Genomic DNA, 26,807 nt, shown 5'->3' with positions numbered 1-26,807 from the left:
GCGTTATCGTCGACCCTCAAGAACAACAGGTACGCCTCCGCCTTGATTCGCTGCTTTATGGGGTGGTGGACGAAGTGATAAAGGCAGCGCTAACAGCCTTTGGCAAGGTCGTGGAAGTGACGAGAGAACGATGGCGTGTCAGAGGCGTAGGGGACAAGGACTCAATGTCGCGGACCGTTCTGTTGAAGTTCAAGAGCGGGATGAAACTCGATGACCTCCCGCACCAAATCCGAGTTGCCGGTGAACTGGCCCTTGTCGTAGTGCCAGGACGGCCGATGCAGTGCCTACGATGCAAAGGTGTTGGACACGTCCGTCGCGAGTGCTAGGTACTGCGTTGCGCTCGATGTCGCAGCTTTGGACACTCTGAAGATCAGTGTGTGCGCATGCAGGCTGCAGCTGTGGGGCCAACAGCGAACGAGGTCGTCGCGCAAATGAGGATGGATGCTGCTGAAGCCCAGGGCGCTGCCAAGGGGGCTGGTGACAAGGAGAGCGCCAGCAATGCAGAGGCGACAGCGAAGGCAGCGAAAGATACAGATGTATTTGTTACCCTCGATAAGAAAGATGGGACGACAACGGGTCCTGCAGATGAGCGGGAGAAAAACAAGGAAAACTGCCTTGTAGTTGATGAAGCCGCATGCGAGACAGAAGGTGGGGATCTGCCCCCAACCAGCGACCCTATGGATACGAGCGGCAATGCTACCTCTAAGAGGTCGCTAGACGCTACCGACGGGAAAACAGCTGCAAAGAACCATGTCGACGGGCCACCTGCAAAGACAGCTTTGAGGAGAAGGAGCAGCTTCAACCCTCTCCAAACATTAATCGGGATAGGAAAGCCGGCGACAAGCCACAGCCGTCCGCGGACCACACCAGACCACCGGACGGTCGCGGAGGCGTTTAGCAGCTCGCTAGGCGTTGTGGTGAGCACCATGCTCCGGGCCTCTCTAACTTTCTCGTATTAGCAATGGCAACCAACCCAACGCTTAGCTTAGGCACGCTAAACGTGAGAGGTCTAGCCGCCAAGCGTAAACAAAGCCAAGTGTACCGGATGATGGTGGACCAAGACCTCGACGTTCTGTACGTGCAAGAGACAAAGGATGAGGGGGAGGAGGAGACCCGGGGCATGGCGCTAAGGTTTATGTATTTGTATTACGCGGTAGTGAGCCATGCTAAAGGTACGTCGGCGGGTGTTATTTTATTTATTAGGAAACTTCCCGGCTTATCTATCGAAAATTATTTTTCATGCCCTTCAGGCAGGTTAGTGTACGTTGACTTTAATGTCGGTTATGATTCGTGGCTTGTTCTGTGTGTATATGCACCTAATGTTTGTGAAGAGCTCACTCTGTTTTTTTCATCCTCTATGACGCACATTTGCATGAACAGAACAGTGATAATTCTGGGAGATTTTAATTGTGTATTCCGAGGTTGGGACAGAACAGGCCGAAGAACAAATGACAAAAGCTTCCATGTCCTTACTGAATTATTAGCCAATTTCGACCTACATGACGTGGCTGACTGTCTGGTTGGAACACGCGAGGTTCATTATACACACTTCCTGGGCAATAGTCACGCTCGTCTAGACAGAATGTACGTGTCACAAGACCTAATACCCATGTGTAACAGCTACGGTGTCACGCCTCTTTCATTCACTGATCACTGTTTGGTCAATATGTATGTTGGACGCAAAACAAAACACCACACTTTCACATGGGGGATGTGGAAAATGAATTCCAAATTGTTAACTGACGTGCTTTTTCTAAGGAAAGTAGAAGAATATTTGAAAGAAGTGGGAAATAACAACGTGTTGCGAGTCACCGAAAGGTGGGAATAGTTTAAACAACGAATTAAACTAGCCGCCATCGATCGCTCCTCCAAAATAAAGTACGAAGAAAGAGTTAAAAAGAAAGAACTAAGGGTGGTGTTGGAAAAGTGAATGGCCTCAGAGTGCAGCCAACCGGGCGCATACAAAGACGATTTGCGTAGCATCAAATCGAAATTAGAGCTATGCGATGAAGAGTGATATCGGGGAGCGGATATACGCGCAAGGGCAGAGGCATTGAGAGCATATGAGGCTCCAACTAAACATGCGCTCGGTCTTGAAAAGAGGCACGCACGGCGTAACCACGTAGATGTAATTGAAGTAGATTATCACGAAATAACCGACTGTGAGGACATAGTACAAGTGTTTTTCCAGCACTTTCAAGAGCCTTTTGTGTCGAGTCCTGTTGAGGTAGATGCCTTTAGAGCCACGTTTTTGGGATGCATGCCAGAACTCAGCTACGACACGACGAACAGACTAGAGGCACCGATATCAGCACGTGAAGTGGAAAAGGCAATGGATGATTTAAAAACTGGAAAATTGCTGGGTCCGGATGGCCTGTGCGCCGCTTTTTATAAAAAGTTTAAATCAGACTTGTCGCCTCTTCTCGCTGACGTCTTTAACGAAGCGTATGAAGTAAACGCATTGCCATATTCTTTCGCGGAAGCACACACCGTGCTCATCCCTAAGACCGACGAGCCTACGAAACTAAAACATGTAACGTCGTACAGACCAATATCACTTACCAAGGATGATTACAAAGTATTCCTGAAGATCATCGCTGGCAGGTTGCAATCAGCAATGGAAACCATAGTAGCTAGTCACCAAACATGCGGCATGAAGGGACGTACTATTTGCACAAGCATACACATAATGAGACCAAATCTAGAATGTTGTGACGCCATAAGTTCGCTGCTATTCTCCACCTCGATTTGGAGAAAGCTTTTGACTCTGTTGCTCATGTTATTTTAATTGCCATTCTGAAGCATATAAATGTCGGGTCCACAATTACAGACGGGGTGGCCATGGCGTACCTGAACGGAAGTACTAAGCTTATAATTAACAAGTCACTGGGGGCCCCCATCAGCATTCAAAGTTCCGTGTGCCAGGGCTGCCCACCCAGCCCACTCCTGTTCTGTATTTACCAAGAGACTCTGTGTTTGACAGTGATTGAGAGCAAATGTATTCATGGGTTTACAATGCAAGCATCAGAAGTTAGACTTCTGACCTATGCTGATGACGTAGCCGTGTGTTGCAATGACAAGGAGAGCGTTTTACAAACGATAAATGTTGTTAAAAAATTTGGCGAAATCACTGGAAGTAGAGAAAACTGCAGCAAGTGCCACGGTATCTGGCATGGGGAGTGGCCTAAGACCCCGCTATCTTTGCGAACGTCACGTGGTCGACAACGCCAGCAAATTACCTGGGTGTACCACTTGAAGCTTATAAACAGAGCGGCGAATACTGGCAGTGCGAGCTTAAAAGAGTTAAAGAGAAGGCTGTGGCGTGGAAAGCCAAGCACCTTTCAGTATTTGCCAGGGCTATTATGTGCAACTTGTTTTTCGTAGCTAAGCTATTGTACGTTATGCAGTTCAGTTTTTGTAACAGGGCCAATGTACAGAAATTGCTCAGAGATTTTGCCGTGCTTGTGTGGGGTTCTGGATGGGAGAGACGCAGCCGCAACAACCTGTTCAGACGGGTGAACGATGGAGGGCTAGGGCTGGCCCACCTGTTTGTGAGGCTATTAGTCGGACGGTTCTTTTTCTTCAAGAACAATTATAATCCATTTCTTCAATCGTTTGGCAAGGTTAGACTTGCGCATTTGTTACCAGAGTTTATTACAAGCTCTGAAAGTGTGCACCTACCATCACGTACACCTACCATGGCGTCAAGTCACCTAGCTACAGAGCCACAGCAGCATCGACCCGAGGACTGCTGGCTGGACGCGACGTTGCCCGTCGCCGGAAAGAATCGACCGTGTGGCAACATAAAAGATCGAGGTAAACTCCATGCGGTCCACCTGTTTCAGATTAACCATGACACCTAACCTTAAAAGGCCCCTTCGTCTAGGCACTTTAAACGTTCGCGGTTTGGCGAGCAGGAGACGCCAGTACCAATTAAGCCAGCTTTTTCAAGAAAATGATTTAGATATTGTCGCCGTGCAAGAGACAAAGGTGGAAGGTCAGGAACAGACGGACCGCATGGTGCAGCCATTTGGAGCAATGTATGACGTCTGCGTATGTCATGCGGTTGGAACCTCTGGAGGCTGCGCACTCTTTATGCGGAACAGTGCTGGTATTGTAGAGGAACAAGGTTTTATATGTGGAACTGGCCGATTTGCCATACTTGATTGTTCTTTTTCTGGCTTTAAGTGGCGTATTTTGTGCGTGTATGCTCCAAATGATGAATATGCACGTAGAATTTTTTTTCAACAGCTAGAAGAATACCTGAAGTGCGAGCGATACCTTATATTGATGGGGGATTTCAACTGTGTGTGCAGAGCACAAGACCGAGCTAAACAAATGAAACGAATGGATACGAGCGCACAGTTTTTAAACATACTTGTTAATTATTATAAATTTGAAGATGTCGGTATTCTGTTATCCACAGGCAAAGCTTCCTCTTATACGCACTATCAAGGTGAAAGTCAAGCGCGATTAGACCGAGCTTATATTGCAATGCAGCTCGTGCCATTGGGTCAAAGTTACGAGGTAAAACATGTATCCTTTTCTGATCATAGTCTAGTGACGTTTGATTTAGGGCAAAAACGAAAAGAAGCGAAATTTAATTGGGATCTTTGGAAGTTTAATACCAAACTGCTCGATGATGAAAGCTTTATCAAAGATATGAGTGAAATGATTAATTCCTCTATGACAGCGCAACCTAATCACTGTATTGAAACATGGGTAACTCTCAAAACTGATGTTCAAATAAAAGCGATAGGAAAAGCAACTGCGCTACGCCGCAAGGAAAAACAAGAAGAAAAAGAACTAACCAGCGAACTAGAATTTCTCATGCCTACAGAATGTCAGAACGCTGGATCTTGCATGAAGCAGATAATGAAACAAAAAGTAAGCTCGAACTTATCGGCCAAGAACGATGCAAGGGAGCGATGGTACGAGCGCGAGCGGAACGATTGTGGAATGGGGAAACGCCTACTAAACGGGCGCTAAGTGACGAAAAGAGATACGCAACAAAAAAATGAAATACAAGCAATAATATATCAAAACGAGGAAACGTCCGAACCCAGAATGATAGAGCAAGCATTCGTAGATTATTATCGTGAACTGCTCGGGAACAAGAAACAAATAATAGAAGGATTTGAGCGAGATTTTCTCCATTTAACGCCACGTCTCGAAGATGACATTAAAGCAAGCCTGGAATTTCCAATCACATTGCGAGAAATTGAAGACGCCATAGAGGGACTTGGTGCAGGAAAGGCTCCCGGGCCTGATGGTTTAGGTGCGCCCTTTTATAAGGCTTTCAAATGTCAGCTCAGCCAATTATTGCCTAATGTCTTCAAGGAAATGTATGCAACACAGCGAATGCCGCCATCGTTCCGAACCGCTCATACAGTGCTAATCCCTAAGTGCGAGGACCCGGTTAAACTGTTTTCAGTAAAGTCTTATCGACCAATAAGCCTCACGAACTGTGATTACAAAATATTCACGAAAGTGTTAGCAAAGAGACTACAAAGAGTTGTAACGCGACTAGTGGGACCGCATCAAACATGTGGAATCAAGGGCAGAACAATTTCCACCAATACTCATGTAGCTCGCTGTGTTCTTGAGTGCTGTGATGCTCTCTCATGTCAGGTTGCAGTGTTGCAACTAGATTTGGAGAAAGCGTTTGACAATGTGTCACATGAAGTACTATTATCCATATTAGAATATGTTAATGTAGGCGGACTGATATTAGAAGGAGTAAAAATGGCCTACTCAGAGTGCAGCACACGCATCATTATAAACAAGAAGTTAAGTGAACCAATCCAGCTTCTCTCCAGTGTGAGGCAGGGATGTGCAATTTAATCATTACTTTTTGATATTTACTTAGAACCTTTCTGCTTGAGTTTAAATAATAGTGAAAGTGTACGCGGTTTTATGTTCGAAACGACGGAAGTCAAGACCCTCGCATACGCTGATGAAATTGCTGTCTTTTGCAAAGATGCCGAAAGCATCAAAGAGGTGGTTAGGTTGACTGGCGAGTTTTGCAAGGAATCTGGCTGCAAGATCAATTGGGAGAAGACCGTAGGTTTCTGGCATGGAGAGTTGAGCGAGAAGCCTGAATTATTTGCTGGCATCCAATGGACAGTAATGCCAACAACGTACTTAGGTGTCCCATTACAATGTTATGAAGACACGGAATCATTTTGGAACGAGGAAACAGAACGCTAGAAAAAGAAGACGCAGGGATGGCAAGGTCGAAATTTGTCAATGTTTGCCCGTGCAACTACTTGCAATCTATTCTTAGTTGCCAAGTTGTGGTATGTTATGCAAGTATTGTTCATGTCGCGTACTAACCTACAAAAATATAATAGAGTATTTGCTGTGTTTATTTGGGGAGGAAGTTGGGAACGAACGAGTCGAATTAATCTGTTTTTGTCCGTCAGAAAAGATGGCCTTGGCCTGTCGCACCTGTTTATCAGACAGATTGTGTCGCGTTTTATATTTTTAAGAGATCAGTGTGACCCATTTCTGCGTACAGTTATCCAAGTTTGTTTACACAATGCACTACCTGAATTCATCGTCTCGACAAATAAGACTGCGATGCACCGTGTAAAAGGATATTGGCGCGAGGTTGTAGTAGCCTTTCGCATGCTTAAAGTAAGGTTTTCCATAGAATACCTAAGTACGGTAAAAAAGAAAAAGCTCTACAAGAATTTACTGGATGTTATGTTATCTCTGCCAGTGTACAGAAGCATATACACAGGAGGCTGTGGACAAGACGTCTTAAAACGTGTTAAAGGAATGCCGATACGACCACATGTAAAATGCTTTTTCTTCAAGCTCCATACAAACAATCTACCTGTAAAAACGTGGCTACAAGATAAAGGAATAATTGTACCGTGGACAGTCAACTGCATACTATGCCAAAAACCAGAGACAATAGAACATGTCTTTATTGAATGCTGGGATCCCATTTTTCACTGGGACATCCGTCAGCGAACTATCAAAAAGGACTTACCTATTACACCACATGGAATCCGATATTTACCAGTTGAGAATGACGGCGACATTCCCTACGACATGATAATGGTACTCAGCCTCCATAGTATATGGAAAACCCGAATGTCGGTAAGACGTGCCGCCACTAACGCTCGGCCTGGAAGGGAAAATTTTATTGAACATGTAGCGTATATGCGACAGCTTTACCGAGCCCAGCCAGAAACACCTGCTTGGGTTACACTGTTTGATGAGTTGATTCATTTCAAAAGTTTTTGAGATCCTTCTGTTGTTTTCTGTATTGTGTAAACAGGCAATAAAGAAAAAAAAGTCGCCGCTATAGCTCAGTGGTAGAGCACTGGTCTTGTAAACCAGGGGCCGTGAGGTCAATCCTCACTGGCGACAGTGCATACTTTTTTATTCACATATTTTATCTGAGTGTAATTCAAGCACTACATAGCTGAATCATTTTGTGCGCCACTTCGAGTCGCCGCTATAGCTCAGTGGTAGAGCACTGGTCTTGTAAACCAGGGGCCGTGAGGTCAATCCTCACTGGTGACAGTGCATACTTTTTTATTCACATATTTTATCTGCGTGTAATTCAAGCATTACATAGCTGAATCCTTTTGTGCGCCACTTCGAGTCGCCGCTATAGCTCAGTGGTAGAGCACTGGTCTTGTAAACCAAGGGCCGTGACTTCAATCCTCACTGGTGACAGTGCATACTTTTTTATTCACATATTTTATCTGAGTGTAATTCAAGCACTACATAGCTGAATCATTTTGTGCGCCACGTCGAGTCGCCGCTTCCACTTCCGGCCACCGAGCGTGACGGACGTGTAAATCATGGGCTCCGTAGGAGCGGCTTCAGCGGCCCAGACGGGCCGCGGTAACAGGATTTCTGCCTCGGACGACGAGTATCAAGTTGTTTTGCCTAGTCTGCCAACAGGGCGTTTTGTTTTGAATACCGTTTTTCTACACTGTGATATCAGGGCCAGCCCATACCGGGTGGAAGATTTTCGCGATGCGCTCGCTCAGTTATCGCTCCTGCCGGAAGTGGCTGCTCTCGGGGCCTACCGTATGAGCCATGTATGGGCTGTGACCTTCAAGGACAGCGACACAGTGAAAAAGATTGTCAGCGTTGGAGAGCTGCAGGTCAAAAAGGGCCGGTGTCTCGTCATCGACCCCGCCAACCAGGACGTACGCCTGAAAGTGCATTGGCTGCTGCCCAGCGTTCCTGACGAGGACGTACGTCTTGCCTTCGCGCAGTATGGAAAGGTCACCGACGTCGTTCGCGAGCGCTGGCGGGTTCACGGCCTGGCTGATAAGAACTCAACAACAAGACTGGTTGCGCTGAAGTTGAAGCCGGGCGTAAAGCTCGACGACCTTCCGCATCAGGTGAGCGTCGCCGGGGAGCTAGCTCTCGTGGTTGTGCCGGGCAGGGCTCCTCTCTGCCTACGCTGCCGCGGCACGGGCCACATTCGTCGCGAGTGCCGTATTCCACGGTGTGGTGCCTGCCGACGTTTCGGTCATGAAGACAGTCAGTGCGAGCGCACGTACGCTAGCGTGACCGGACCTGTGGGCAACGAGGACAACTCTGCCCTACTCATGGACGAGGCGGACATGGAAGACACGTCGTCCGCGCCGGGTGAAGCAGCTGACGTCGTGGCAAAGCCGGCGGTACGTCTTGAACAGGAGGAGAAACAAGTCGTTCAGGCTATTGCCACAGTACACCAACAAGCGACTGCAGAGGGCACCGCGGCCATGCCGAATGCTGAAGAGAAGATCCCACCTGAGACGGAGGTGACCTCCTGCCTCGTCGAACCTGAAGGCATGGACACCCTCACCGGCCCAACTAGCCAAACGACGGGGAAACGGCCCCACAACCAGACCGTTAGCCGGCCTGCGAAACAGGGTGGCAGCGGCGGAGACGAGCCACCGCGCAAAGCGCCAGGTATAAGGAGGTCGACCTTGAAACTGCGGCCGAACATTACGGTCGATCCACGGCAGGCGGGTAAACCGCCTCCGTAACTCCGTGCTGTCAAGTTCGAGTGGGGTAGGGGGGTTGGTGAGTGCAATGGCCGTCATCCTGAGCGCTAGTTTTTTAGAACCTTGCCAGGAAGGGGGGCCCAAGTTGCACTTGAGTGCCCTTTCCGGAAGGTCGAGTTGCGTCTCCTTTAGAGGCATTAGACGTGGTTACCGGCGCACCTTTATGACCACTCATCCTTGTGTAACTGTGATGGGCATCACTATACCGTGTAGCCATGGCGGTGAATATTGAAGGAACGCTACGTGTAGCCATGTTAAATGTAAGAAGGCTCAGTGCAAGAAGGCGGCAATGTCAGCTAAGTCGTCTCCTCTTGGATAATGACTTAGATATAGTGGGAATCCAAGAAACGAAAATTGAGAGCCAAGGTAACAGACATAATGGTGTCCAATTTTCGTGCTCACTTTGATGTATGCCTTTGTCACGCTGTTGGTGGATCAGGCGGCTGCGCTATATTCCTACGAAATAATTTTGGCATTTATGTGCAATCAGTGTTTTCGTTTGAAACTGGGCGTCTCTTAGTGCTGATTTTTGTTATCGTGATGTGGATTATCGTGCTATTTGTATCTAATCGCCGAATGTTGAAACGGATCGTCGATCTTTCTTTGAGTGTCTTGAAGCGCACGTAAACTGTTCCAAGGTCGTAATACTGCTGGGAGATTTTAACTGTGTTTGCTATGCTGAAGACCGAGCAAAATGTTCACGCATTCGTGATAAGAGTGCCGAATTTCTAAACGCAGTGGTGCATGATTATGACCTGGATGATGTGGGTAGTGTTTTTGCCAGCGGTACTCGCCCGCGATTTACCAACTTCCAGCGTGATAGCCAAGCTCGATTAGATAGATTATACGTGTCAGCCGAATTAGTGCCCTTATGTTGTGAATATGATTTGCAAGCTGTATCATACAGCGATCACTGTTTGGTAACTGCCACGTTCGGGAAAAGACAAAGCAAACACACCTTTAACTGGGAACTTTGGAAAATGAATGCGCAGTTGTTACATGACGATGTTTTTGTCGATGCTGTAGTGAAGGAACTAGAAAACCTGACTTCAGCCAAGCCAGTAAGCTTTGCCATTCAATGGGAAGAATTGAAACAGAGAGTCAAAATGTTGGCCATTCAAAGAAGCAGTGTCATTAGACACAAGCAGAAACAAGCAGAAACAAATCTTCCCCAGCAACTGCAATTTTTTATCAGCATGGAAAGTCTCGAGCCTGGTGTGTATGTTGACGAATTAAAGAAATTGAAAACTGAACTAGAAAGGATAGATACAGAAAAATATAAAGCAGCACTTGTGAGATCAAGGTCTGAGATGCTGTGGGCGGGAGAAATTCCAACGAAACGAGCCTTATCAGAGGAGAAAAGGTACGCATGTCGGAAGGAAATCCGCCGGCTAGCTAAAGGCAATCACGTTACGCGCGACAAAAATGACATCAAACAAGGGATCGCCGATCACTTTAAAGCAATATTGGGTCACCCGCGGGACCTTAAAGATAGCTACGAAAAAGAATTTCTGTCATTGATACCAAAGCTCGATGAAGAAGTTAGGACATGTCTGGAACTACCAATAAGCCTGAGTGAGATAGAGTGCGCAATAGATGAGTTGTCCATCGGTAAAGCACCTGGGCCCGATGGCTTGGGAGCCACTTTCTATAAAACCTTCAAGTCTGCATTGGCCCGCGTTCTTCACGAAGTTATAAGTGAAGCGTTTGAGCGAAAAAGATTGCCCTTGTCTTTCACAACCACATATATCGTGCTAATTCCGAAGAGTCATGATGAGAAGAAACTTTTGTTGCCAGGGTCATATCGCCCGATAACTCTAGCCAACGTCGACTATGAAATATTCACGAAAGCTTTGCCCAAACGACTGCAAAGTGTAATTAAAACATTGCTAGGGCCGCACCAGACTTGTGGCATTAAAGGCCGCAGTATCACAACAAATGTATACGTGGCTCGAAGTGTGCTTGAGTGTTGCGACGCGATTGGCGACCACGTCGCGATGATGCAGATCGATTTGGCAAAGGCTTTCGACCTTGTCTCGCACAAGGCTTTGTTCTGTATACTGGAACATGCGAATGTTGGCAACGTCATAACGGAAGGCGTCATGATGGCGTACAGAGAATGCTCAACGCGCATTATTGTTAATGGGGAGCTCACCGATAGCTTTCGCGTGCGCTCGTCTGTGCGGCAAGGATGCCCGCTGTCGCCCCTTCTATTTGCTGCTTATCTCGAACCACTCTGTTTGGCGATCAGAAATAACGAGCGCATAGCAGGCTATCGGCTGCAGGCAGCACACGTAAAAATCTTGGCATATGCCGACGATATCGCGATTTTCTGCACAAACAAAGCGAGCATTAAGGAGGCCACCACTGTCGTTGAAAAGTTCTGCGATTCAACTGGAGCCCAGGTAAACTGGGATAAGAGTTACGGCTTCTGGGATGGTAGTTGGAAAGACACGCCGGAGGCCCTTTATCGACTGAAGTGGTCGTCGTTACCAACGCAGTACTTGGGTGTGCCTCTCGGAAGTTACCGTGAACCTGAATCGTACTGGCTCGATCAAGCTTCGAAAGCAAAGGAAAAGGCTGACGGGTAGAGAGGAAAGCAATTGTCAATGTTTTCTAGAGCCACTGTCTGCAACCTCTTTTTAGTATCTAAGATATGGTACGTTATGAATGTGTTGTGTGCTGCGAGGGTAAGCGTACAAAAAATTCACCGAGTTTTCGCTACATTTATTTGGGCGTCTACCTGGGAAAGGATGAGTCGAACCAACTTGTTCCTCACAGTCAAGAAAGGTGGGCTTGGTCTAGCTCATTTGTTTCTGCGACAAGTCGTGTCACGTTTTGTGTTTTTACGGGATCAAAACGATCCGTTTCTCCGAGCGGTGATACAGGTATGGCTGTGTAGACAAATTCCAGGATTCAATGTTTCGATTGTTCACAACATGCCAGGAGCTGTGACTGGTTGCCTGCGTGAAGTGGTATGGTCATATAGGATGTTGAATGTACGTTTTTCACAGCAATACGTGTCAACCATTACAAAGAAAAAAACTATACAGAGATCTCGTGGAAACGATGTTCCCTGCACCTTTGTACCGTCTTCCACACCGTGGAGGCCTAGGACAAGATGCCCTAAAGAGAGTGAAAAAATGCCAATACGGCCGTCAGCTAAATCTTTCTTCTTCAAATTACACACAAACACACTTCCCGTTAAGACCTGGCTTCATGAAAAGGGAATATTCATCCCCTGGACCACCGACTGCTTATTATGCAAAAAACCGGGAACAATAGAACATGCATTCCTAGACTGCTGGGAGGCCATCTTTCACTGGGATGTTCTGCAGAGAACATTGAAAAAACACTTACCCCCTAGACCCATATGGAATACGCTTCTTACCGATTGATAACACCGAGGATGTCTCGTATGACCTTATTATGGTCCTGAGCCTCCACGCAATGTGGAAAACTAGACTGCAATTCCAAAACGGAGACATTGTTCTTCGACCGCCTCGGGAAAATGTCATTGAGAGTGTCGTGTGTGTGTGAGAGACGGTTTCAAAGCGCTGCCTGATCCACCGCAATGGATCTCTGTATTTGATGAATTAGTGATGTTGAAAAGATTTTAGTACCGTGTCGACCAAAGTGTGGCTCACACGTTTTATCCTTTGTAAACCATGATTTAGAACGTCGAAGTCGGCAATAAAGAAAAAAAAAGCCGCTATAGCTCAGTGGTAGAGCACTGGTCTTGTAAACCAGGGGTCGTGAGTTCAATCCTCGCTGGTGGCAGCGCATACTTTTTTATTCACATATTTTATCTGAGTGTAATTCAAGCACTACATAGCTGAATCATTTTGAGCGCCACTTCGAGTCGCCGCTATAGCTCGGATTCTACTTCCGGCCGTGATAGCAAACAAACGTGTGTGGAATGTGCTCCGCCAGAGCGGTATCAGCGGCCCAGTCGGGCCGCGGAAACAGGCTTTTTGCTGATGAAGCCCTGGACTGTCAAGTTATTCTGCCGTCGCTGCCAACAGGTGCGTCTGTAGCGAATACTGTTTTTCTTCACGGGTATTTGAAAGCCAGGCCTTACCGTGTAGAAGACTTTCGGGACACGTTGGTTCATCTCGGAGTGCTTCCTGAAGTGATAGCTTTGGGGGCGTTCCAGATGAACCATGTTTGGACCGTCACTTTTAAAAGTGCAGAAGCTACGAAGAAGATGGTAGAAATTGGGGAAGTTCTGGTCAAGGAGAAACGGTGCCTTGTGGTTGACCTCGAAAATCAAGAAGAGCGCATCAAGCGTTACTGGGTGCTACATAATGTTCCGGACGAAGAAGTGCGCTCTGCTATAGCACCGTACGGGAAAGCAAGCGATATCTACAAGGAGTGCTAGCGAGTGCACGGAATAGCTGACAAAGGCTCGTCTACGCGCACGGTTGGTCTAAAGCTCAAGCCTGGTGTAACTCTAGAAGATTTACCCCATCAGTTGCGGGTTGCAGGAATCATGGCTCCACTCGTTGCGCCGGGACGCCCACCGCTATGCTTGAGGTGCCATGCCACAGGCCATATCAGGCGCGACTGCCGGTTACCGCGTTGTGCCAAATGTCGGCGATATGGCCACGATGAAAGCGTCTGCGTGCGAACCTACGCAAACGTGGCCGGAGTCACAGCAAGCGATGAACTGTCGACGGAACATCTAATGGACGAGGCAGACGCGGCCGAAACTACCCCCGAGGCAGACAGCTCGCGAACTACTGGTGCAGCAAACGTGTCACATGTGAAGCAAATGGCTGCAGTCATTATTGCGGAAGACACAGCCATCGCTTCAACAGAGGCAGTAGAGACACTGGCGATGGGCGCTCCAACGACCCAATATGTTGCACCTGGCGCGAGTGTCGAGCAAAGCCCTGAGACTACAGACGTCATTATGGCAAGTGCCAGCAGCCCTGCACCAAAACTACTCCATGAGGACGGAAAAGAAGGGCACAAGACCGACCAGAATGCAACGGATGAGCCGCCTGTGAAAACGGCATCCCATCGAAGGACTACATTTAAACCTGCACCCAAAATACCGCTCGAGCCACGGCCCGAGCGGAAACCGCCGGCCCCGCCGGCGACGTGAACAGGTGTCGAGCCTTCTTTTTTTCCAACCGGACACTATCAGCGGAAGGGACCGCAAAGACAGTGCGTTGACGTCGTCACGGCGAAGTCTAAATTCTAACCAAAATGACTGGAACGACTGGGATTTTCTATAAAGATGTGAGTGTTTTGCCGTCTTGTGACAAGAAAGGGATACTATGCGGTTTGTGTTTATAAAAAAAATGGCTGTTACTCTCCAAACGCCTCTTTATGCAGGCACTCTTAGCGTGCGGGGCCTGTCGACACGGAGACAACAATACCAGCTGAGTCGACTTTTTATGGAAAATGAATTGTACGTAATTGCCATACAGGAAACGAAGACCGAATGTCAGGAAGGAACGAATCGCATGGTTGAACCTTTTAGGGCGCATTACAATGTATGCGTTGCGCATGCCGTGGGTACAGCCAGTGGTTGTGCGCTGTTCTTGAAGCACTCCACAGGAATATCTGTTGAATGTGTGTGCGCGTGTGACACTGGACGACTTATTGTATGTGACATAACGTTGCAAGCCCAGAAGTTCCGAATAGTTTGTTTACATGCCCCAAATGCACCAAGTGAGCGCAGATTGTTTATTGAGAGTGTTGACCATTATATGAATTGTGACAGGGCAATTATAATGATGGGGGACTTTAATTGCGTATCCAGAGTAGAAGACAGGACAAGAGATGCACCGATACGAGATGCGAGTGTGTCAGTACTAAATGCGCCGACTAAAGGTCACCTGTTAGAAGATGTAGGATGCTTCCTGTCAAATGGCACATTACCTCGGTTTACCCACTACCAGGGGGACAGCCACGCTAGATTAGATCGTATTTATGTTTCGGCAGATTTGGCACCCGTCAGCAATAAGTATGACATTAAAAACGTTTTCTTTAGCGACCATAGTTTGGTTGGGTGTGCGCTAGATCCGAGGAAACCAGCGAAATTTAACTGGCAGCTGGGGAAATGCAATGTTAAACTCCTCAATGATGAGGTATATATGAAGGAAACAAAAGGGAAAATTGGAGACCTACTATTAAATGAACCGGAGTGTTATGCGGAGGCATGGGAACGTTTTAAAGAAAGCGCAAAAATCTCAGCCATCGAAAGAGCCGGGGCATTGCGGAGGAAGCAAAATAAAGAAGAAAGTGAGCTCCAAAGCCAGCTTGATTTTTATTTGAATGCAGAAGCTAGAGGCCCGGGTAACCTTGCCAGAGGAATAAAAGAAATTAAAAGCAAACTAGAAATTATTAATACAGAAAAGTACAGGGGCGCAGTTGTACGAGCGCGTGCGGAAAAAATGTATATGGGTGAAACCCCGACCAAACGCGCTCTATCAGATGAAAAAAGCTATGCGTCGCGCAACGAAATAAAAGCGATAATGTACAGAGATGAAGTTGTGCAAGACGAGGAACTGATACCTCGCGCATTTGTTGATTATTATCGGGATTTAGTTGGCCACGAACCACAGAGTGTGGAAGATTTGCAAAGCGATTTCTTGAGACACATGCCAAAACTTGAAGCAGAAGTTAAAACAAATCTCGAAGCACCAATCAGCGTTGCAGAAATTGAGGGGGCAATCGATGAATTGAGTGCAGGAAAATCGCCAGGCCCTGATTGTTTTGGCTCAGAATTCTACAAGGCTTTTAAAACGGAGATAGCAGGTGTCCTGCATAACGTAATAAAGGAGGTATACAGAACAAAGAAGTTGCCTCCTTCTTTCAGGCAGAGCCATGTTGTACTTTTTCCAAAAACAGAGGATCCAGCTGCCTTGCTCTCTCTACGAGCGTATCGACCGATAACCCTAACGAACACGGACTACAAGATCTTCGCTAAGGTTGTGGGTAGGAGACTGCGAAGTGTTATAACCAGGCTTGTGGGGCCGCATCAGACTTGCGGCATAAAAAGGAAGGTCCATTGTAACAAACATACACGTGGCTAGAACCGTCCTGGAGTGCTGTGATGCGTACTGCGGGAAGGTCGCCATGGTACAACTGGATTTAGAGAAGGCATTCGAGAGAGTTGTGCTTAAAGTCCTTTTCAACATTCTAGAACACATCAATGTCGGGAAGGTACTATCAGAAGGTATGGAAATGTGCTACGCAGATATTTCCAGCCGGATTAAAATTATTAAATCATTAACTGCCAGTTTCCAGATAAAATCCTCTGTTAGGCAAGGATGCCCTTTGTCTCCTTTACTGTTCGCGCTGTACCTGGAGCCTTTCTGTTTGAAAATCATGTCATCGAGTGCAATAAAAGGTTTTAGGTTGAGCACAAGCGAGGTGAAGTTACTTGCGTACGCTGACGATATTGCAATTTTCTGTTCTGACCAATAATAATAATAATAATATATGGGGTTTTACGTGGCAAAACCACTTTCTGATTATGAGGCACGCCGTAGTGGGGGACTCCGGAAATTTTGACCACCTGGGGTTCTGTCACGTGCACCTAAATCTAAGTGCACGGGTGTTTTCGTATTTCGCCCCCTTCGAAATGCGGCCGCCGTGGCCGGGATTCGATCCCGCGACCTCGTGCTCAGCAGCCTAACACCATAGCCACTGAGCAACCACGGCGGGTCGTTCTGACCAAGGAATGTCATCAGTGTGGCGAGGAGTTTTTGTAAAGTGACCGGAAGCGTTATCAACTGGAGCAAATCTTTGGGCTTTTGGCATGGGGATTGGGACGATGCCCCGGACGTCTTTGAAAGCATGCAGTGGACGGTTTCGCCAACGAAATACCTCGGGGTTCCTTTAAATCACTACAAAGACACTACTGATTATTGGAGAAATGAAGCGGAACAAATAAAAGAAAAATCGACCAAATTTGGAGGGAGAGACTTATCTATATTTGCAAGGTCAACAGTATGTAACCTTTTTCTTGTAGCCAAGATTTGGTACGTTCTGCAAGTACTGTGTGCGACGAGAGCAAGCATTCAAAGACTCCACAGAGTACTCCACAGAGCAGTGTATATATGGGGATCAACTTGGGAACGTACAAGCCGCACAAATTTATTCCGGTCAGTGAAAAGTGGCGGACTGGGCTTGGCGCATTTGTTTCTAAAACAGGTAGTGTCCAGATTTCTCTTTATGCGAGAGCAAAGCAATGCTTTCCTACGTACTGTGATTCAAATGCGATTGTGTGACGTTATGCCAGCGTTCATTGTGTCGTCTGATCGGGTTGATGGGCCGAAAGTACGAGGCTTCCTGCGAGAAGTCGTCTGGTCTTACGAGTTCCTCACAGCATGGTTCTCATTACAGTATCTAAGCAATGTCACACGAAAGAAACTGTACAAAAATGTTGTTGATGTATGTATGCCAGAACCACTGTATCGCACCATGTTGTCAACAGGAGCAGGCAAAGACGTACTGAAAAGGGTGAAGCGGATGCCAGTACGGTCCACGGTGAAAACGTTCTTTTACTTGCACACCGGAACTCTGCCCGTTAAACCGTGGTTAGAGCAGAAGTGTATCTTCGTGCCTTGGACGATAAACTGCATATTGTGCAAGCAACCAGAAACTATCGACCATATTTTTCTTGATTGCATGGATGCCACCTTCTTATGCGACATACTGCAACGTACTTTAAAAAAAGAGTTACTGATTACCCCATATGGCATCCGCTTCTTCCCAACCGATAATGATGAAGGGGTGCCGTATGACATGTTTATGGCTTTATGTCTTCACAGCATCTGGAAAACGAGAATGGCAGTGTATCATGCTGATATGAACGCCCAGCCAGCCAGAGAGTACTTCGAAGAAAGTATTGCGTTTATTCTTGAGATGTACAAAGCACAGATTGATCCACCAGCATGGATGCCTGTATTAGATGCTCTTGTCAACCTGAAGTGGGTTTAAATACCCACGCTTACCCAAAGCGGGCAAGCGTTTCTATTTACCTTATGTAGTGTGAATTTGTGATTGTATCGCTCTGCTTCATTCCTGAGAAAGGTAATAAAAAAAATCACCGCTATATCTCAGTGGTAGAGGACTAGTCTTGTAAACCAGGGGTCGTGAGTTCAATCCTCACTAGTGGCAGTGCATACTTTTTTATTCACGTATTTTATCTGAGGGTAATTCAAGCACTACATAACTGAATCATTTTGCGCGCCACTTCGAGTCGCCGCTATAGCTCAGTGGTAGAGCACTGGTCTTGTAAACCAGCGGCCGTGAGTTCAATCCTCACTGGTGGCTGTGCATACTTCTTATTCACGTATTTTATCTGAGTGTAATTCAAGCACTACATAGCTGAATCATGTTGTGCGCCACGTCGAGGCGCCGCTATAGCTCAGTGGTAGAGCACTGGTTTTGTAAACCAGGGGTCGTGAGTTCAATCCTCACTGGTGGCTGTGCATACTTCTTATTCACGTATTTTATCTGAGTGTAATTCAAGCACTACATAGCTGAATCATGTTGTGCGCCACGTCGAGGCGCCGCTATAGCTCAGTGGTAGAGCACTGGTTGTGTAAACCAGGGGTCGTGAGTTCAATCCTCACTGGTGGCTGTGCATACTTCTTATTCACGTATTTTATCTGAGTGTAATTCAAGCACTACATAACTGAATCATTTTGCGCGCCACTTCGAGTCGCCGCTATAGCTCAGTGGTAGAGCACTGGTCTTGTAAACCAGCGGCCGTGAGTTCAATCCTCACTGGTGGCTGTGCATACTTCTTATTCACGTATTTTATATGAGTGTAATTCAAGCACTACATAGCTGAATCATGTTGTGCGCAACGTCGAGGCGCCACTATAGCTCAGTGGTAGAGCACTGGTTTTGTAAACCAGGGGTCGTGAGTTCAATCCTCACTGGTGGCAGTGCATGCTTTTTTATTCACATATTTTATCTGAGTGTAATTGAAGCACTACATACCTGAATCATTTTGTGCGCCACTTCGAGTCGCCGCTATAGCTCAGTGGTAGAGCACTGGTCTTGAAAACTAGGGGCCGTGAGTTCAATCCTCACTGGTGACAGTGCATACTTTTTTTATTCACATATTTTATCTGAGTGTAATTCAAGCACTGCATACCTGAATCATTTTGTGCGCCACTTCGAGTCGCCGCTATAGCACAGTGGTAGAGCACTGGTCTTGTAAACCAGGGGCCGTGAGTTCAATCCTCACTGGTGACAGTGCATACTTTTTTATTCACATATTTTATCTGAGTGTAATTCAAGCACTACATAGCTGAATCATTTTGTGCGCCACTTCGAGTCGCCGCTATAGCTCAGACATTCCATTTCCGGCCACCACAGCGGACGGTCACGGAATGTTGTGCTCCGTAGGGGCGGTTCATGCGGCCCAGCCGGGCCGCGGTATCAGGCTTACGGAAACGTCTTCACAGGATTACCAGCTTGTTTTGCCGCATCTGCCATCAGGTATGACCGTGTGTAATACCGTGTTTTTGCACGGTGATTTGAAGGCCAGGCCCTATCGAGTCGAACATTTTCGCGATGCGCTTGACCGTCATAAGCTGTTGCCGGAGGTGGTGGCCCTCGGGGCCTACCAGATGAACCATGTCTGGGCTATAACATTCAAGGACGAAGTCGGAAAAAAGAAGCTGCTGTCAGCGAAGGCTTTTAGTGTCAAAGAACACCGCTGCGTCGCCATTGACCCTTGCAACCAGGATATTAGAATGAAGCTGTTCTGGCTGCTTCACACGACTCCCGACGAGGACGTCAGAGCAGCCTTGGCGCCGTTCGGAACGGTGACGGAAATTTCCAGGGAGCGGTGGCGAGTACCAGGGTGCGGCGACAAAGGTTCTCACACGCGTCTGGTATCGTTACGGCTGAAGGCTGGTATGACCATGGAAGACATCCCGCATCAGCTACGAGTATCAGAGGACCATGCGCTCGTGATCGTTCCTGGCAGAGCTCCGCTCTGCCTCCGATGCCGCGGCACCGGCCATATACGGCGCGAGTGCCGTGTGCCACGCTGTGGACTCTGTCGTCGTTTCGGCCACGACGAGACCCAGTGCGTGAGAAGCTACGCTAACGTGACCGGGTCTGGCCGGAGCGACGCGTTAGACGAGCACTTGATGGATGAAGCGGACGCGGAAGAGACTGCTGGAGCGGGCGGAGACCCACGAGGCACGGAAGAGAAGCCAGTGGTCATGGCAAGCGTCAAGTGACAACCCAGAAAGGGCAGTAGCGAGGCAGTGGCCAAGAATGAAGTGCAAAGGGAACCGTCTGCAGAAAATTCTACGGTGCGTGAAAGTGAGGGGGACGCGGAGGCTGCCGAGGACGGTCTGCGACAGGGCAACTCTGGCGCTGCCTTCATCGAAGAATCCGACGAGAAAATGGACCAGGCCAGCGCCGTTTCAAAGAGACCTCGCGAAATATCCGATCAAGATGCCAGGCTTGAGCAAGACGACGGTGTCAGCAGCGAAGGGCCACCCACGAAGGCTTCCTCTTTCCGGCGGTCTACACTCAAGTCCAAGCCGAACGTTCCGCTCGAGAGGAGGCCGACGCGAGAACATCCACCTGAGGGGCGCCAGACGCCGACCAATCCGCCAGGTGGTCGGCAGACGCCGACCGTCCCACCAGACGGGCGACAGACGCCGACTGTCCCACCAGATAAGCGGACAACGCCGACAGTTCCCCCGCGGTAGCGGGGTGCTGTTCGGTAGAAGGCTCAGTAAGGACTCGGTGCTGCGGAACCTTTAAGTGAATGATGAGTAGCGCATTTGGTAACGTCATGCCTTCGCCGTATGAGACGGAGCTTATGATGGAGCAGGGTTTTGTTTTTTGTAAGTTTGGCGATCTTTGATTTCCGAAACGTATTGTAGTTTGTGCTTGCTCTTCTCTTTCAATGGCAAATAATCATGGAATAGCAATACGTATTGGCACGCTTAACGTACGAGGGTTAACGGCTAGACGGCGACAAGCACAATTAAGTCGCCTGATGCTGGAAAACGACATAGATATTCTTGCTGTTCAAGAAACTAAAATTGAAAGCGAAGAGCAAACGGACAAAATGGTTCAGGTTTTTAAATCCCGTTACAACACTTGTGTTTGTCATGGAGTAGGCAAGGCCGGTGGCTGTCTTTTATTTTTGCGTAATTCAATAGGTATTGTTGCGCAGAGTGTAATGTCGGCCCAAGATGGGCGATTGGTCGTCTGTGATTTCTCTTTCAATAATATTGATTGGCGAATTGTCTGTGTGTACGCTCCAAACAAAATTAGTGATAGGAAATTTTTTTTTAACTTTGTTGAGTCACACCTGACGTGTGAAAGAAATGTTGTTCTTCTTGGTGACTTCAATTGTGTTTGCATGTCCGAAGATAGGGTGCCCAGTAAAATAATACGGGATACAAGTGCGCATCAACTCTGCGCAATCGTGGCAGACTATGATTTAGTAGACGTTGGAAGCATATTAAGCGGTAACAGTGTTGTTTTTACTCATTTCCAAGGGCAGAGTCACGCTCGACTAGATCGTTTGTACGTATCAGCAAACCTTGCGCGAACGGTCACTAGCTACGCAGTTAAGCACGTGAGCTTCAGTGATCACAGCCTAGTAATGTGTACATTGGGCACGAAACATAGAGGGTCTCACTTTAACTGGGAACTGTGGAAAATGAACGAAACGATCTTAAGTGATGAATGGTTTGTCAAAACGGTAAAAGGAAAAATTGACGTAATGCAAATAGATGCTACAACAAATTGGGCTGAGCTGTGGGAGCAGTTTAAAATTGAAGTGAAAATGCGTGCGATCGAGAGGGCTTGTGTGATGCGTCATAAAGCTAAACAAAGAGAGAAAGAACTGCAAAGCATGCTCAATTATTTTCTAAACGCGGAGTGCACAATACCGGGATTGTTTTCGAAACAGATTAGAGAAATTAAACGCGAACTTGAAAGGGTGGACGCTCAAATTTACCAAGGAGCCGCGATAAGAGCACGATCCGAGAGGCTGTGGCTGGGAGAGGCGCCAACTAAGCGCGCGCTCAGTGACGAAAAGGGTTACGCATCCACAAACATAATAAAAGAAATTTGTTTTAACAACACAATGTCAAAAGACCCAGAAGTAATTGAAAAAGCTTTCGTTGAACACTACCGAGCGTTGCTCGGTAGGCAGGTGCCCGTAACAGAAGAGTTTGTGAACACCTTTCTAACACTTCTGCCAAAATTACAAGACGAAATAAAAGAGGGACTCGAGAGACCGATCTCTGGGAAAGAAATTACAGAAGCCATAGAAGACTTGGGTAAAGGAAAGGCGCCTGGACCAGACGGACTAGGAGCAGCTTTCTATAAAACTTTCAAGGCCGAAATAAGCGAGATACTGCACTGTGTAATATCAGAAGCTCATGAAACTAAGCACTTGCCGCCATCATTCAGAAAAAGTCATGTTGTGCTTATACCGAAAACCACCGATACGGTAAAGCTGAAATCTGTCGCTGGATACAGGCCCATAAGTCTTACGAATTCCGATTATAAAATCTACATGAAGGTGCTCGGAAAAAGGATGCAGTCAGTTATTAAATCCATAGTAGGCCCACACCAAACATGCGGTATCAGGAATAGAACAATATTGTCGAATATTCACATCGCTAGGAGTATATTGGAATGCTGTGATGCGAACCCCGAATGTGTAGCAATGGTTCAGTTAGACCTAGAAAAAGCTTTTGACAGGGTTGCTCATAGCATACTTCTTGCCCTGCTAAAACACATTAATGTAGGCGAAGTGATTCAGGACGGAGTAGCCATGGCTTATGAGAACTGTTCCGCTAACCTAATAATCAATAAAAGACTCAGCGAAAATATACCAGTATTATCCAGTGTGCGCCAGGGGTGCCCTTTGTCGCCCTTACTTTTTGCGATTTTTCTTGAACCTTTCTGTTTGAAGGTACGAGAAAACGAAAACATTCGCGGCTACCGTCTTTTAACTCGGGAAGTAAAAATACTAGCTTACGCAGATGACATCGCACTTTTTTGCATTGACCAAGAGAGCATTCGGGAGGCAGTCAAGGATGCAAGAAAGTTTTGCAGTCTAACGGGGAGTGCCATAAGCTGGCCAAAAAGCCTTGGCTTCTGGCACGGTGAATGGGACAGCCGGCCTACAGTGTTAGAAACAGTACCGTTCACAGATACGCCAACCACTTATCTTGGGGTTCCTTTGGAATACTATCGCGATACCACGACGCAATGGACTGAACAAACTGAGCGGGCTAAAGCAGAAACAACGAAGTGGGGAGGCGAGAATCTGTCAATATTCACGAGAGCCACTGTCTGCAATTTATTTCTTGTCGCTAAAGTGTTTTATATGTTGCAAGTTTTATGTATATCCCGCGTGTGTGTACAAACGTTGCACAGGGTTTTTGCTATGTTCGTGTGGGGATCAGGATGGGAGCGCATGAGTCGTCTCAATCTGTTTCACGCTGTGCAGAAAGGAGGGTTGGGTTTGTCGCATTTATTTTTGAAACAAGTTGTGTCACGCTTCATGTTCTTGCGCGACGAAAGCGATTTTTTTTTTGCGGTGCGTTATCCAGACGCGATTAGGTGACGCACTGCCAGAATATGTTGTGACGTCGTATGGCATACGTCAAGTGGTTGTCCGAGGTTTTTTGTTTGAAGTGATAAGCTCTTTCCGTTTTCTAAAAGTGCACTTTTCTTTGGAATACCTGAACACAGTCGCAAGAAAGCGATTATACCGAGATTTAGTTAATATCATGTGTCCAGTACCAATATACCGTGCAGTATATGCACTGGGGCGTGAGCAGAATGTCTTAAAAAGAGTTAAGAAAATGCCTGTAAGAGCAACAACAAAAACTTTTTTTTCATGCTACACACTGGCACGCTTCCTGTCAAGCCATGGCTGCAGCAGAAGGGGATCTTTGTACCCTGGAGTGTGAATTGCCAGATATGTCAGAAACCGGAGACAATGGAGCATATTTTTCTGGAGTGCAGGGACTCAGTCTTCCTTTGGGACATTCTACAAAGGACACTAAAAAAAAGAATTTCCTTTAACACCTTTTGGAATCCGTTTTTTACCGTTTGAAGAGACAGAAGGCGTGCCATGTGATATGGTGATGTTACTCTGCATGCACAGCGTGTGGAAAACACGAATGGCGGTACGTAATGAGGATGTTGACGCAAAACCGGCCAAAGAATATTTTGCTGAAAATGTATTGTAGATTCGCGAAGCGTTTAAACCGCTCACCGAACCACCTGAGTGGTTAACAGCATTTGAACAGCTTGCAAACATTCAGCCTTTTTAAACCAAAATTAAACGACAAGGTACACCCGCACACTGAACTGTCTTTTTTGTTTTGTAATCGCAGCGGAGAATATCTGTGAATCGTGTATTTGTTATAAAACAGGCAATAAAGAAAAAAAAAGTCGCCGCTATAGCTCAGTGGTAGAGCACTGGTCTTGTAAACCAGGGGTCGTGAGTTGAATCCTCACTGGTGGCAGTGCATACTTTTTTATTCACATATTTTATCTGAGTGTAATTGAAGCACTACATAGCTGAATCATTTTGTGCGCCACGTCGAGTCGCCGCTATAGCTCAGTGGTAGAGCACTGGTCTTGTAAACCAGGGGTCGTGAGTTCAATCCTCACTGGTGGCAGTGCATACTTTTTTTATTCACATATTTTATCTGAGTGTAATTCAAGCACTACATAGCTGAATCATGTTGTGCGCCACGTCGAGGCGCCGCTATAGCTCAGTGGTAGAGCACTGGTCTTGTAAACCAGGGGTCGTGCGTTCAATCCTCACTGGTGGCAGTGCATACTTTTTTATTCACATATTTTATCTGAGTGTAATTGAAGCACTACATAGCTGAATCATTTTGTGCGCCACGTCGAGTTGCCGCTATAGCTCAGTGGTAGAGCACAGGTCTTGTAAACCAGGGGTCGTGAGTTCAATCCTCACTGGTGGCAGTGCATACTTTTTTTATTCACATATTTTATCTGAGTGTAATTCAAGCACTACATAGCTGAATCATGTTGTGCGCCACGTCGAGGCGCCGCTATAGCTCAGTGGTAGAGCACTGGTCTTGTAAACCAGGGGTCGTGAGTTCAATCCTCACTGGTGGCAGTGCATACTTTTTTATTCACATATTGTATCTGAGTGTAATTGAAGCACTACATAACTGAATCATTTTGTGCGCCACGTCGAGTCGCCGCTATAGCTCAGTGGTAGAGCACTGGTCTTGTAAACCAGGGGGCGTGAGTTCAATCCTCACTGGTGGCAGTGCATACTGTTTTTATTCACATATTTTATCTGAGTGTAATTCAAGCACTACATAGCTGAATCATGTTGTGCGCCACGTCGAGGCGCCGCTATAGCTCAGTGGTAGAGCACTGGTCTTGTAAACCAGGGGTCGTGAGTTCAATCCTCACTGGTGGCAGTGCATACTTTTTTATTCACATATTTTATCTGAGTGTAATTGAAGCACTACATAGCTGAATCATTTTGTGCGCCACGTCGAGGCGCCGCTATAGCTCAGTGGTAGAGCGCTGGTCTTGTAAACCAGGGGTCGTGAGTTCAATCCTCACTGGTGGCAGTGCATACTTTTTTATTCACATATTTTATCTGAGTGTAATTGAAGCACTACATAGCTGAATCATTTTGTGCGCCACGTCGAGTCGCCGCTATAGCTCAGTGGTAGAGCACTGGTCTTGTAAACCAGGGGTCGTGAGTTCAATCCTCACTGGTGGCAGTGCATACTTTTTTTATTCACATATTTTATCTGAGTGTAATTCAAGCACTACATAGCTGAATCATGTTGTGCGCCACGTCGAGGCGCCGCTATAGCTCAGTGCAGTCCACTTCCGGCCACCGTAGTGTACGGTCGTGTAATGTCGAGCTCCCTTGGAGCGGCGAATGCGGCCCAGCAGGGCCGCGGTAACAGGACAGATGCACAGGATTCTACGGAATATGACGTTATTTTGCCACAACTGCCATCAGGTTCGTCTGTTTTAAATACTGTTTTTCTTCACGGCAGCGTTAAAGCCAGGCCGTTTCGAGCTGAGGACTTCCGAGATACATTGGATCGTCTGGAACTGCTCCCCGAGGTAGTTGCCTTGGGGGCATTTCAGATGAATCACGTGTGGGCGGTCACCTTCAAGACTGCGGAAGGAATGAAGAAGTTGCTCGCCGTCACTGATGTGACTGTGAAGAATCACCGCTGCCTCGTGATAGATCCGAGCACCCATACTGTCCGCCTAAGGCTCTATTGGCTGCTTTACCACATACAAGACGAAGACGTGCGCGCTGCTCTCGCACCGTACGGAAAAGTGACGGACGTTTGCAGAGAGCAATGGCGTGTACCAGGACTCGGCGATAAGGGCTCCTCAACACGGACGGTTAATCTGAAGCTCAAGGGTGGCGTGACTTTGGATGACCTGCCACACCAGCTACGAGTGTGTGGCATTACGGCCCTTGTGGTGGTACCGGGGAGACCGCCGCTTTGCCTGCGGCGCCAGTGCGCTAAAACCTACGCAAGCGTAGCGAGCCAAAGGAGCCGGGAGGACCCCATCGAGCACATCATGGACGAGGCGGACGCGGCGGAGGCTGCGGGAATCAAGGACAGACAACCTACGTCGGCAGCTGTTGAAACGTCCGAGAAGGAACTTGCGAAAAGTGTGGGGAGCGACCACAGTGACGTGACACCTGAACGACAGGTTACCGCTATGCCAACGTGCTCCGTCAAAGACGTCTCTGACACCACTCAAGCCTCGCCG

General features: G+C 47.3%; 21 non-coding genes across 21 annotated transcripts; all 21 read left to right on the top strand.

Moving 5' to 3' along the window:
• Window positions 1–7,311: 7,311 nt before the first annotated feature.
• TRNAT-UGU (transfer RNA threonine (anticodon UGU)) lies at window positions 7,312–7,383 on the top strand. Its single transcript has one exon. It is a non-coding gene; the product is annotated as a tRNA-Thr (tRNA).
• An 84-nt stretch (window positions 7,384–7,467) lies between these two features.
• TRNAT-UGU (transfer RNA threonine (anticodon UGU)) lies at window positions 7,468–7,539 on the top strand. The gene has a single exon. It is a non-coding gene; the product is annotated as a tRNA-Thr (tRNA).
• Window positions 7,540–7,623: 84 nt separating this feature from the next.
• On the top strand, window positions 7,624–7,695 carry TRNAT-UGU (transfer RNA threonine (anticodon UGU)). Its single transcript has one exon. It is a non-coding gene; the product is annotated as a tRNA-Thr (tRNA).
• A 5,039-nt stretch (window positions 7,696–12,734) lies between these two features.
• TRNAT-UGU (transfer RNA threonine (anticodon UGU)) lies at window positions 12,735–12,806 on the top strand. Its single transcript has one exon. It is a non-coding gene; the product is annotated as a tRNA-Thr (tRNA).
• Window positions 12,807–18,095: 5,289 nt separating this feature from the next.
• On the top strand, window positions 18,096–18,167 carry TRNAT-UGU (transfer RNA threonine (anticodon UGU)). Its single transcript has one exon. It is a non-coding gene; the product is annotated as a tRNA-Thr (tRNA).
• Window positions 18,168–18,251: 84 nt separating this feature from the next.
• Window positions 18,252–18,323, top strand: TRNAT-UGU (transfer RNA threonine (anticodon UGU)). The gene has a single exon. It is a non-coding gene; the product is annotated as a tRNA-Thr (tRNA).
• Window positions 18,324–18,406: 83 nt separating this feature from the next.
• On the top strand, window positions 18,407–18,478 carry TRNAT-UGU (transfer RNA threonine (anticodon UGU)). The gene has a single exon. It is a non-coding gene; the product is annotated as a tRNA-Thr (tRNA).
• An 83-nt stretch (window positions 18,479–18,561) lies between these two features.
• On the top strand, window positions 18,562–18,633 carry TRNAT-UGU (transfer RNA threonine (anticodon UGU)). The gene has a single exon. It is a non-coding gene; the product is annotated as a tRNA-Thr (tRNA).
• An 83-nt stretch (window positions 18,634–18,716) lies between these two features.
• On the top strand, window positions 18,717–18,788 carry TRNAT-UGU (transfer RNA threonine (anticodon UGU)). The gene has a single exon. It is a non-coding gene; the product is annotated as a tRNA-Thr (tRNA).
• Window positions 18,789–18,871: 83 nt separating this feature from the next.
• On the top strand, window positions 18,872–18,943 carry TRNAT-UGU (transfer RNA threonine (anticodon UGU)). Its single transcript has one exon. It is a non-coding gene; the product is annotated as a tRNA-Thr (tRNA).
• Window positions 18,944–19,027: 84 nt separating this feature from the next.
• On the top strand, window positions 19,028–19,099 carry TRNAS-UGA (transfer RNA serine (anticodon UGA)). The gene has a single exon. It is a non-coding gene; the product is annotated as a tRNA-Ser (tRNA).
• Window positions 19,100–19,184: 85 nt separating this feature from the next.
• Window positions 19,185–19,256, top strand: TRNAT-UGU (transfer RNA threonine (anticodon UGU)). The gene has a single exon. It is a non-coding gene; the product is annotated as a tRNA-Thr (tRNA).
• Window positions 19,257–24,460: 5,204 nt separating this feature from the next.
• TRNAT-UGU (transfer RNA threonine (anticodon UGU)) lies at window positions 24,461–24,532 on the top strand. Its single transcript has one exon. It is a non-coding gene; the product is annotated as a tRNA-Thr (tRNA).
• An 84-nt stretch (window positions 24,533–24,616) lies between these two features.
• Window positions 24,617–24,688, top strand: TRNAT-UGU (transfer RNA threonine (anticodon UGU)). The gene has a single exon. It is a non-coding gene; the product is annotated as a tRNA-Thr (tRNA).
• An 85-nt stretch (window positions 24,689–24,773) lies between these two features.
• On the top strand, window positions 24,774–24,845 carry TRNAT-UGU (transfer RNA threonine (anticodon UGU)). The gene has a single exon. It is a non-coding gene; the product is annotated as a tRNA-Thr (tRNA).
• Window positions 24,846–24,929: 84 nt separating this feature from the next.
• On the top strand, window positions 24,930–25,001 carry TRNAT-UGU (transfer RNA threonine (anticodon UGU)). Its single transcript has one exon. It is a non-coding gene; the product is annotated as a tRNA-Thr (tRNA).
• An 85-nt stretch (window positions 25,002–25,086) lies between these two features.
• On the top strand, window positions 25,087–25,158 carry TRNAT-UGU (transfer RNA threonine (anticodon UGU)). Its single transcript has one exon. It is a non-coding gene; the product is annotated as a tRNA-Thr (tRNA).
• Window positions 25,159–25,242: 84 nt separating this feature from the next.
• Window positions 25,243–25,314, top strand: TRNAT-UGU (transfer RNA threonine (anticodon UGU)). The gene has a single exon. It is a non-coding gene; the product is annotated as a tRNA-Thr (tRNA).
• Window positions 25,315–25,399: 85 nt separating this feature from the next.
• Window positions 25,400–25,471, top strand: TRNAT-UGU (transfer RNA threonine (anticodon UGU)). The gene has a single exon. It is a non-coding gene; the product is annotated as a tRNA-Thr (tRNA).
• Window positions 25,472–25,555: 84 nt separating this feature from the next.
• Window positions 25,556–25,627, top strand: TRNAT-UGU (transfer RNA threonine (anticodon UGU)). Its single transcript has one exon. It is a non-coding gene; the product is annotated as a tRNA-Thr (tRNA).
• An 84-nt stretch (window positions 25,628–25,711) lies between these two features.
• Window positions 25,712–25,783, top strand: TRNAT-UGU (transfer RNA threonine (anticodon UGU)). The gene has a single exon. It is a non-coding gene; the product is annotated as a tRNA-Thr (tRNA).
• The last annotated feature ends 1,024 nt before the right edge of the window (window positions 25,784–26,807 follow it).

This window comes from Dermacentor albipictus, chromosome 7, assembly GCF_038994185.2.
Source record: "Dermacentor albipictus isolate Rhodes 1998 colony chromosome 7, USDA_Dalb.pri_finalv2, whole genome shotgun sequence".
NCBI classification, from domain to species: Eukaryota; Metazoa; Arthropoda; class Arachnida; order Ixodida; family Ixodidae; genus Dermacentor; species Dermacentor albipictus.
Note: the sequence above shows the minus strand (reverse complement) of the source record. Positions and strands in the feature narration are given on the sequence as shown.